The sequence below is a fragment of the Apteryx rowi genome, unplaced genomic scaffold, assembly GCF_003343035.1.
Source record: "Apteryx rowi isolate R43461 unplaced genomic scaffold, aptRow1 scaffold_48, whole genome shotgun sequence".
In the NCBI taxonomy this organism is placed as follows: domain Eukaryota; kingdom Metazoa; phylum Chordata; class Aves; order Apterygiformes; family Apterygidae; genus Apteryx; species Apteryx rowi.
The window spans coordinates 2,325,209-2,336,612 of record NW_020450738.1 but is presented as its reverse complement, the minus strand read 5'-3'; positions in this window follow the sequence as shown (position 1 = coordinate 2,336,612).

Sequence of the window (11,404 nt, the reverse complement as noted above, 5' to 3'; positions counted from 1 at the left end):
GCTCAAAATAGTGTCTTTGACTGACACGGAACCCACACCTCAGTTCCCCAGTTGAAAATGAGGCTTGAGTTTTACTTAATGTGAAAGTAATATCAATTATTCTTTRAAGTGTGAAAATGATAGGGTTGTAAAAATAACATGCTATTGTCACTGTTAGGATGTTATTTTCATGCTGTTAGTAACAGTGGACATCCTCTAAAAATCTCCAAAAGAATAGAAAGTAATTCTGAGCTGGATTTGGGAGAACTGTTCATAGATGTTATGCGGAGAAAGTACCTTACCATAACTTGTTTGTTGTCGCCGCTCATATTAACACTTGAGAGCTATGACATGAAGCTGTCCTAAACTGATCAAAGTATTATTTCATGCTTTCCCTTGCTTTTGCTGAGATTGAATCTTTTTACTGGGTTGTGGTTAACAAGGCAAAAACAATATTAAGTCAGTAGGGTGCAAAATAATGTTTTTTTTCTACCTTTGCTGTAGAGCGTAAGGTGATTTCCTACCAGATTTTTATAACCTGGATTCCGCTCCATGAAGACAAGAGGACTGTGATTTAGAGGACAAGAGAGCGAAAAGTTAGTGAAAGGAGAACAGAAAGAATGGAACCCAGACCTAGGAGGTTCAAGTAAATAAAAAAGTGAATGAAATGTAAAATAGGAGCAGTGGCAATGTTTTAAAACAGTTTTTCCTAAATATTCCCACAATATATAAAAATACTGATTTCATACAACTGGAGGGGTCAGTGGGATGTATTTATCAAGGAAGAAGAACATTTACGTAGGGCACAAGTTGTAATTGTATCCCCGAAGTCCCTGGGAGTAGGATTTACTCTTTAGCCCCCCTGGGTGGGGGAAAGCAACAGAAAGCAACAATTTTATGTATTGCTGGCTTGAATTTCTGAGTGTTCAAAGTCTTAAGGGTTGTGCTAAGATGACGTAGATACTTAGCAAAGGTTGAGTGACTCGTTCGCAGTCAGTCTTTGATTTCGTATGGCTTTTCTATACAACAGGATGCTGGATGTATGCGGTGCTCTCTTAGTAAGTCTACAGACTGGGTCTAGAGGATAGACCAAAAAAGTCAAGTTCACCAGAGGAGTGTTACTTTGTTGGCTAATTCATTGCTGATTATTGTGGCAGAAGCTTTTAAATATTCTGGAGCTGTAGACAGAGTTCAGATACTGTAGCTCATGTTTTCTCTCATTCTTGATCTGATAGCTACATTATAACTGAATCTTCAGTCTTATCAGTGATTCAGTATACTGAGTCAGAAGGAAGATTTTTGTTGATGATTCTGTTTTTCTTTTGTAAGGGTCGAAAACCTTAAGTTGAAAATGTAAAAACCAGAAAGGATTGCACTATTCTGTGCATGGAGAATATGCCTTATGTGCCAGAACGCTGTTGCCCATTAGCTTTTTCCGTTAGAGCATCCATACAAGGTTTGGATTCTTACAGGTGTCACCAAATTTAATACTAACTTTTTTGGTTTATTATCTTTGGAAGAATACATACGTACAATACCCGAACATTACAGCACATATGCAAATTCACATGTTAAGTTGCATTCCTAGTCATGGTTTGCTTGCCTGGAAAATAAGAGTTTTTTTCTGTTTGTAGGTAAAAATCTGTTCAGATCTGGAGATCCTAATTTTTGCGTGTGGTGTTCATTGACAATAAATTGCTAGATGGTCCCCTAAGCTTCTCTTTCAGGATGAAGAGAATGAGTGCAGTTACTGAAATGTCTGCACTTTGTAAGTCTGATCAGCTTTATGCTCTTTTATTGATGCTTGGATCAGGCAGGGACACTGGAATGTTATGAAACTGGTTTGACTACTCTGAGTAGCTGACTATTGTCTGCTGTTTTTATACCAACTACAGGATTTTATAGAGCATTTTGCATTTCACACTTTAGATACGCTGAAGAGTAAACACCTATCTAAAGTGTCTAAAGCACTGGGTTGGAACACAAAGAATTAACTTTTACATTCTGCTTTTTCTATCCATGTGGGCTTTGCCAGACCACATAATCTTTATGCTATCTGTAAAATGCGTAGAAAAGTTTCTGCTTGTGAATGGTCTGATTTCTCCCAAACGCAGAGCTGATACTTCTCCAGTGTTAGGAGAGAGGAACTCCTTCTAGTTTCTAGGAAAACATAGGATACATTCAGCTTTGCTTAGTGTGAAAAGATGAGCTATACTGACAGAATTTCTGAAGGCTTTTACTATAAAGATGTAGGTTTTGCTAGTCACACTCATCTGCCCTAGGGTTGTCTGATGGCATAATTATCTTAAGAGTGAAAAGAGTGTCAATGGTGGTGAAAGTTCAAGGTGTAAATTGGCGTCTTAGTCCTATGACTTTTGCGGTAGTCTTGACTCAGTTGTTWAGCAGGTCTTTAAGTCCCCTAATGGCCTGTGTGTGGTGTTTCTAGAGAGCAGAAAAGCCAGTTTCAAAGTGTAACTTGCGACCACCTGGGTGTTCTGAGCATTTTAACTTCAAATCCTAGCAGACCTAGGAACAAAGCTGATTTAAGACTCAAAGTGAAAAATATCCTCCTAGCGCCTGCTATTTAGAAGGCCTACTATGTGGTAAAAATTGCATCTCATAGAAGGGCGCCTGGCAGCCTGCTCTCTCTGGAGAGCTGAGATTAGAAGGAAGGCACAGTCAGGTTAGGACAGAATTCCCCTGACAGAGCTGTGTGGCAAAATTTACTTCTTGCCTCTCCTTACTGCCTAATTTTAGCTAGATTTATTTATGCCTCATGAATGATAATTTGGGAATGAAGAACTTTAGAATTTCTAGTCCTTTACTTGGGCACTGAATGGTTTTGTGTCTTGGACAAATCATATAAGCCTCTACCTCTTTTTTTTTTTTTTTTTCCATCTATAAATAGGGACAGTATCTGTTTATGTTACAGTAATGTTGTGGGCATTAGTTGCTTGAAAACTTTAAACATCATGGAAGCCTTATTACTAACAGATGTCTCTCTGACCCCATAGGTTGGCAGCACAAAGCTTCTAAGTATTCAGACAAGAGAAGGTGGTTGGGAATCCTGTAAAATAAAGTTTCTGTAGCTGTGCGTGCAGAAGGGAAATCCTGTGAGAGAAGAGGAGCCAGGGTAAGAGCAGGGCAGCTGAGCAAGGGTCATTGTGAAGTGCATATGAAAAGAAAGCTGTAGCTTGTAATGCAATTGGAGAACAGGAACAGAACTAGGGGACCCAAATGGGATAAAGGATATGGCATCTCCTAATACTAGAAGAGGTTTGGGCTTCATGTTTTGGTGGACCTAAGTGTCATCAGTACACCTTGCTCTGTTTCCTAGAAGTCATGCATAGGTGTTATTCCATAATTATGATATTCTGCTTCATAAAAATAGTGAGGGAGAGCCCTATGCAGGTTGCTACATTGTATTCTGTATTTTGCGGGCTGAAAAGTAGCTCTTGATTCACTTAGCTCTCTGTCTTGAGCTGGAATAGTTTGTGGGACCTCTAACTGAAATGCAAATTAGCCTTAGATGTTTCTTTTCAATTCACACTTCTTGGAAGAAGTGACACAATTCTTGAAAATATGGTAATGATGTTTCTGTGACATGCAAGCTCTTTACTGTATACATGGTATAGCTAAACTGAATCATACCAGTATACTCAGTCTGCCTTAAAGTGCAAGGTGTGCTAGTTGTACTGCATGGGGTATTTTTCACTAAATGTATGATCTGATGATCTCATTTAAAAAAATAAAAGGGAAAGAAGTGTCCTTCACCAGGAAATGACCAAGCTAACTGCAGTAATTAGTGAACATATGCACCCCCACTCTTAAAACTTCAGGCTTTTCTTTTTCCTTTTAACTTTARAAGCCTAATCCTGTTCTAAAAATAAGTTTATTTTAATAAATTTGGCAAAAATTGTTTCTTTCTGATGATTAGTTGCATAGTGAGTAGAAGCAGCCAGTGGCTCATTTTCAGTTCTCTTTTGTAGTAGTCAGTTATTGCTTTCTGAATTTTCCAAGGAATTCTTAAAATGTAAATTTGCCTATTTAGAACTAATATTCTTCAGAAGTTCAGTCTTCATTTTGAAACAATTTTACGCTAGTCTTCTGACCCTTCAAAAGATACCCAGTACTAATGGAACAATAAAATACTCATCCTGTATAACAACTCGGAAGCTATTTTTCCTGATTTAAAAAATGCTATTTTTCAGAATATGAATAAGGAAAAAACTAATTTTTGCAGTCATAACCATTTTCTGTATCGATTAGAACTTGTAATCATGATCAGAGACCATTGTACTAGGTACTTTGTATATACATAATACCTCAAAGAGCTAACACTGTGAGTAGAAAAGACAGATAAAAGATAGGAGAAAAATTAAATGCTATTCCTGTTTTGCTGTTGAGGGAACTTGAGGAGCAGTGAACTTCAGTTACTCAGGGGTCTGACATATGAAAGTCTCCAGAGACTTATCCTGACACCTCAACCTGTATAGTATAGTATCATGCTGTTGTTATTTGATAAACAGTTATATGAAGCAGTTTTGGCTGTTTGTAACACAAAGCAGTCATTTAAGCAGGACTACAGTTTGATAAATTTAGTGTACCTTAAATAGTTAAAAAAAAAAAAAAAAAAAAGATATCAGGACTTAAGATCCGTGCTATTTTATCTTCATGCTGCCCGGGACTGCATACCACATGTTGCTGAGGTCCAGAAAATGAAGCCTTGTATTCACAAAGGAGGCGAAGTACATGAAGCACCAGTCACCTTGGGGAAATACTTTTCCCTCAGATAAAAACTACCAACTGTGTCCTTTTGCCAGCTGAATCCTAGAGCTTCCCTGAATGAGAACAGCCAGCATGTGTTTCTCTAATGTGTAGCCAAACCTAAGGGTTAGGCTTTCCAGGAGTTAAGCTGGTCTCATTTAATCCTTTTTGCCTACCCCTTGAGCTGACATTTGGAGATTACTGACCTACACCGTGTTACTGTAGAGCACCCTAACACTGTTGGCAGAGAATTGTCACCTTACACCTGCTGCAGGGGTAGGAGGTTAAAATCCTTTAATAGATGAAGGAACTTCTGCATCTAATGCAGACTTGTTGAGCTCTGGTCTTTCTGCTTTTCTACCAATCCTGTCATGTTGATAAAAGTGTGAAATAGAGGTAATTCTTTTTGCATGGTGACTGTAAGTTTTGATATAATGGTAATGTAGCCATTTAAGTTGAACCATTCATACAATCCCAATAACTAACTATATTTGTTAGTAGTTTTCTGTTAGAAAGGAATTTTGGTGTGGCAGCCAGTGTATATTTGGCTTTTTATTCAAGCTGATGGTGTTTGTTTCAGGAAAAGTGTGGTGTTTCAACCATATGCTCAAATGTTAATGTGTTTAATGCCAGCAGGAGCAGAATATTTACATTAAAGGACTTGGAGCCAAGTTAAACTCAATTGCAACTTTATTAACTGGATTATAGTATTATCAGCAAAAGCAGCTACTATAGTCAATTGAGAGTTCTCTTGCTTTTTTTCCTCTTTAATTTTCTGAACAGGCTCAGGCAGATCTGCCCTTATTGGAAGTTGTACTCTAGTTACTATCCTAAGTCCTAGTGCAGCAGGACAGCGTGCGTTCCAAGAGGCATTCCAGTTGGACCTGAAACCCTCAAGAGGGAGGGATAGGAAAGTAAGCACATCCAGGATTTTTTTCTGTAATCCCTCCCTCTTGTCTGAGTAGAAAATGTTATATCCTTTTTTTTGCAGTGCACTATTTAACACTGATAAATTGAACAACAGTTATGGAAGAGGGATTTTACAGGTAGGCTGAGGAAGTTGAATAGACTGTCCCCCAAAGGGCTGTGTTATGGACAATATTTAACTGTAGCAATGTAGCAAAAGGCCCCATGAGGTTTCCACCCCTTCATATATACCCAGAAATCAGGTTTGTAAAGACTTGCTCTTTTGCTTACATAAGTGAAGTAGGGGCATTTTGATAGAAATGGCTAATGGAGGAATAACCAGACTAAGTGAGTCAGCAGCTTTGAGGAAGTGGTCACTTTGAGCAAGGCATGGGGTGAACGGTTAGTGGTGGAAGTCCTTTCTGCGCTGTTGCAGGCAGGGGAAATGGTCTATTCACAGACTGTGTCAGAACTGGAACTACAGTGCAGGAATCAACTCTTTGTGCTTTGTTTTAAACAGAAACAGGTTGTTGCTTCTCTAGAGGTCTCGCAGCTAGTGGTAGGACAATGTGACTATGCAGCTCAGAATTTGCACAAGGGTTCAGTCTTTAAAAAAAAAAAAAAAGACAAACCACTAACAACAACAACAAAAAAAAACCTAACCACCTCAGACCCTGGATGTTCATCTAAAACTCTGGTGCCAGTTTGGAAAGAGGTTGAGAAAAGTCTTTCTTTTTACAGTTCCCCTTTCCATCTGAAAAAGAGAACCAACCAGCTGAGGAGGGCAGAAAGGAGAAGTTAAACGACACTTCTACAGTTTGTTTGTTGGCAAACACTTGGCTGGTTTTTTTTTTTTTTTTCACCCAAACTTGCTAAGTCTGGTTAGGCCTATTCCAGATGATCTTGGAGAGGGCTGGCAGGGTGATCTTGCCACAAGTGAATTCTGCAGAAGGTGGAGCTTCTGCAGCCCACATGCATTTTGTATGCAATATGGCTGCATACAAAATGGCTGAGTTCTGGCTTTTTGCTGAGACAAGAAGGCAGCAGAGGGAGCATCCAGTTGAGACTGCGCTGAGAAGATGAGGAACTTGCACAGAGGAAAAATTGATCTGCTGCATAGGGTCAGGCAGCAGTAGAGACTGCAGACAGCCTTCCTTTTGCTAAGCTGGTGTTTCCCAGGCTGGGAACGGTGGGTGCTCAGGCAAGGTGGGGGCTTGCGTACTCATTTTTGGAGTGCACAGATTTACTGGAGGGAGTGTTAGGACAGGAGTTATTGTCTGGGTGCTCAGCGCGAAAGGAGGCAATTTGCACTATGGAGATGATGGACTGGGTTCCAAGAAGTCTGTGAAAATGAGAAGAACAAGTGGGGATTTTTTTGTGGGATCTTTTTTTCCCCACCTCGTCCATTACTGCTCTAGTTTCACATTCTGTGAAGGGGAGCAAATGAGAGAGACCCCTCTCGTTTGTTTCTCAACGCCCATCAGCTTTTTCGTATCACTCAGCAAAATCGTGTGACACATGCTTTGACTACAGCAGCTTGTTTCTCATTCTGAGGAGATGGTCAGCCTCAGGTGGCTGGTAGGTCAGCCTAGAAAGGGGGTAATGCAGATGGTTGCCTCAACTCCACCAGTTATTTTGGGCCCCAGCCACCTCTGAAAGGAGGACAAACTGAGGGGGAACAGTTGATTCATTCATTTCTTGATCCATCAAGCTCTTGAGCCGTCTTGTTCTGTGGTATTTTCCTAGTTATAACCTCTTTAAGAAAAGGTCATGTAGATGCAGGCACTCCCCCAAGAAGGAAAACAGTGGTTGGAAATGTCAGGAAGGATGGAAGGAGTACTTCCATATTTGYAGAAACTTTTAATGTTTGGTCATGCATTTACTATAGTTTTTTGTTTTATACCTGTATTTAGTAAACTGGTCCAATTCTTCATAACAAATTAGAACAGACAATGTTTTCTTCATTAAGGTGATGACATTTGGAAGTCTGTTGAAAAACATAGCTCAGTGGTGCAGGTAAATGAAAATGAGTTCAAACATTAAGAAAAAAGTGTAGCCCTCCCTCCCCCCCAAATAGAAAGATTAAGTTAAAGTGAAAACATTATCCAAAGAAAACAGTAAGCTTGTCTAAGTTAATTTTTCCTCTTGAAATAATTGGAGAGTTGTCTCTTGCATTACAGATTCCAAATTTAAAATGCAGCCATGCTTTGTGAAACACTTTTCTCGAGACGTGTTACAGATGTTGATTTCTGTATGTGATTTAGTGGTTATGGCAAGTGACAGATTTATAGCATCAGGACTTTCAAGTTTTATTGCAGACTGAGTCATTTAGTGACCTTTGGGTGACTCGTGGTTAAACACCTACACACAGAGCTTGATCTTCAGCAGTGAGGAATGTCTGCATCTTCTCTCAGGCTCACTTGAGCTTGGCCCAGCAGCGCAGACCCGCAGAGAGGGGCGGAGGTGACCGGTCCTGCAGGCTGCCCTGTACTGCCCAGCACCTCGCGTTCGTGTCTGTCRTCAGCAGGGGTAGCTAAGCAGCTGCCTTCTCTGACAGTCCTCTTCCTTCCCGTTCCTTGCTCTTCCTTGTGTTGCAGAAGGGGCTGCGAGAGTAACCACAGAGTTTCACCCTTTCCCTGTATGCACTGAGACAGGGACAGGAAAGGGGAAGTGGGTGCAGTATGTTAGCTTAGAGGATTGCTTTGCTAGAAACATGCTGCTTCCTATGGACGTGTGCACCCAGGCACAGAGATGGGAGTTGCTGTCATTGCTTTCCTTCTGATGCAAGACTTTTGGTTGAATGTCCTTAAGTTTGCTTTCTCAATGCTGAATTGGGTTTGTGACAAATCTTTCAATGCTCTGAATAGAAAAATGCCATTTGGATCTGTTTCAGACTTACAGGAGGTGAGGGAAGAGAAAAAGGGGAGTAGGATGAGGAGAAATGACAGCTTCATCCAAATTTGCTTCCTAGTTAGCACCACATGGTAGTCAGATGACTGAGCTCAGCTGCATGGCTGTGCAGCCACATTATCCACATCCTCACTGACTGAGTAGTTTCTTGGTTACTTCAGTGGGACTTCAAGCAGGAGGCAAAGGCAGGGACTGCTGGGACCCACTGTCATGTGGCAGAGGAGAGTCCCTGGTGCTACGCCTTGTGCTGGGGCATCGGGAACAGCAAAATCCCTTTGTGTGCAGAGCTTGGCTCTGTAAAAACCCAGGCTCTGGGGCAAAGCAGCCCAAAGGATTCTTGTGCAGACTAAGAAATACTCAGAGACTGCTGATTCCCACTTCCAGCATTGGCTTTTTCATACAAGGAGGTGTGGTGGCATGTCTGGGGCTGCTGGCAGGGCACAGGAAGAAGCATTCAGCTGCCTGGGCAGTATTTACTGTCCCCATTTCCTGCAGAGAAACAACTGTAGGCGGGTCTGGTTTTAGCATGTATCACTTTGAACTAGCTTTGCACATCGTGTATGGTGTGTACAACCAGCTTGGGAACTCCTGAGCTAGATGAAGGGAAGCCAGTGAATTACTGCTCTCAGACTGTTTGAAACTACAGTACCATAAGTGAATGCTGCTTCTAAAAGGACTTAGGTGGTTACTAGTAAGATGCAGCAAAGCAGTGGTGGCGTTACTTAACTGCTGATCAGCAGAGCTGCTGAATCAGACCCCCTATTTGCGTTCTCAAAACTCAGTCCAACACTAAACATGAAAATAAGGCAGAGAAAGGAAAAGCAGACAGGGAGATGGCTAATTTAGTTCTCTTGCTATAGTCTTTTGGCTCAAGAGTGAGCTTCACTGAGCGCATCAGAAAAGTACAGGAGAGGCACACATGGTTGGATGTGGTGAGACAGCAACACCTGCAGAAAGTGTGTGATTCTGAAAGCCTTGGAGTCATCGGGACATCAGCTACATTGCACTTGATTACAAGAAGAGAGGAAACTGGAATAAGGAGTCAGACCCTGGCTGAAGGGGAGTCCGACTTCAATGAGGCAAAGGGTTTTCCAGAATTGTGGTGAGGCAGGACTGGCAGCAAAGCAGGGTGCTGCCCTACAATTCGGGGTGGCTGCGGCCCCTTGTGCAGAAAGGCAGCAGAAGCAAGAAAGGCCCTTCTTTGCTATTGGCTACCTAATATTTCTTTGCCACTCTGGAAATGCTCCAAGGCTTCGTATCTTATGCTGAATATACTTAATGCAGTCTTGGTTATTTCATCGGGCTGATATGACATGACTACATTGCTGGTTTTCATGAAAGACTGCTATGTGTTTGTAGAAGACGAGTGGGATTATATGTATTTGAGAGGTCCAAACATTGGTTGTGAGCTCTGCAGCTTTTTTCTTTCTCTCTTAAAAAAAAAAAAAAAAACAACCTTTTTCGCTGGGGAATTTTGAAATGTTCAAACTAAGCAGCTGTTTTTTCAGCTGTTGCAGGTATTAAACAGCAGCAAGAAAAAACCTCCACTATGACCCGTCACCAGAAATAATCCTTTCTTGATCATGGTGAACAGCTGGGTTCATTGCTTCTCCTGCAACTGTAATCCTCAACTTTTCAACTTGTTACCTGCACAACGGTTTGTCAAAATTATAAGCTAAAGGTATAAAAAAACTAAATAATGAAATTGCAGATGTATAAGTGCATCCTTGGGATTCATAATTTGTGGGAGCTACAGTAAATTGCTGTTGTGAATAAATAGATGTTTGGAAGTGACCTAGTTTGAAGATATTTTTCCTTTTTAAAAATGCTAAATGCTTTTGACATTTACCCACATTACAAGGACTGCCTAATAACACCACTTTAATTTTGTTGCTTTTTTTGTGATAATAAATAAAATCATTTGAAAATGACAATACTTGAATTAGGCAATCAAATAGCTAATAGCTTTATTTAGACCCCCCATGAATCTGCAGTACAGTTTATTCTTTAGTATATAGGGCAGAGGAAGTGCAACAATGGCAAGGGGTGGGCAGACATATTTTGGATGCCCTGCTTAACTACATGTGTGCTGTGTAGTAGCTTAAAAAAAAAAAAAAGTGCCTTAAGACTTCTATGGAAATCATAATTGGAATCACAATGTTTTGTGTTGTCATGGTCAATAAAGGGGCTGTTTCCAAGTTACTTCACTTAAATATCAGTGGAGCCAATCCTGAAAAATCTTGCTCTGAGAATATCCTGTAGGCTTCCTTTGCTCGGAGGCTAACATGTCTGTTTCTGGCTTGAATCTGCTTATTGTTCAGATTAAAATCTGCTTTGTGTGGTCAGCGTAGTCGAAAGAAAGCAAGCAGATTGCCTTCTGACTCCTACATTATCAACCCAAAAATAATTGCATCCACAAATAAGGCAGGAAATGGGTTGCTTGAAAAACAACACTCAACTTTCATGTTCACAGATAGATTTTTAAGGTTGACAGTTACTTTCCCATCTCCTTCTCCTGCCTTCAAATCAAAACAGAACCCTAGCCCAGAAAAACACCAAAGGCTCAGAAACAGGCAGCTACCCCACAAGATGAGAACCAAGCAGCTGTGATCTGTAATTGCTAGGACAAAGATGGGCTTTTGCTCTGTCGTTTCTAGAATCACAGTTGAGATTGGAACTATGATTGAATTGTTGCTACATTACAGAAGTAAAAGCATAGGGACAGTTGGAGGCAGAGTTATCAGATTGAGCCGAACCACCAGCCCAGTGCACTGTGGATATGTTCAAATTCTGTCTGTAGCAATACATGTAACTTCTGGGCAATATCTACGCTCTCTCATGT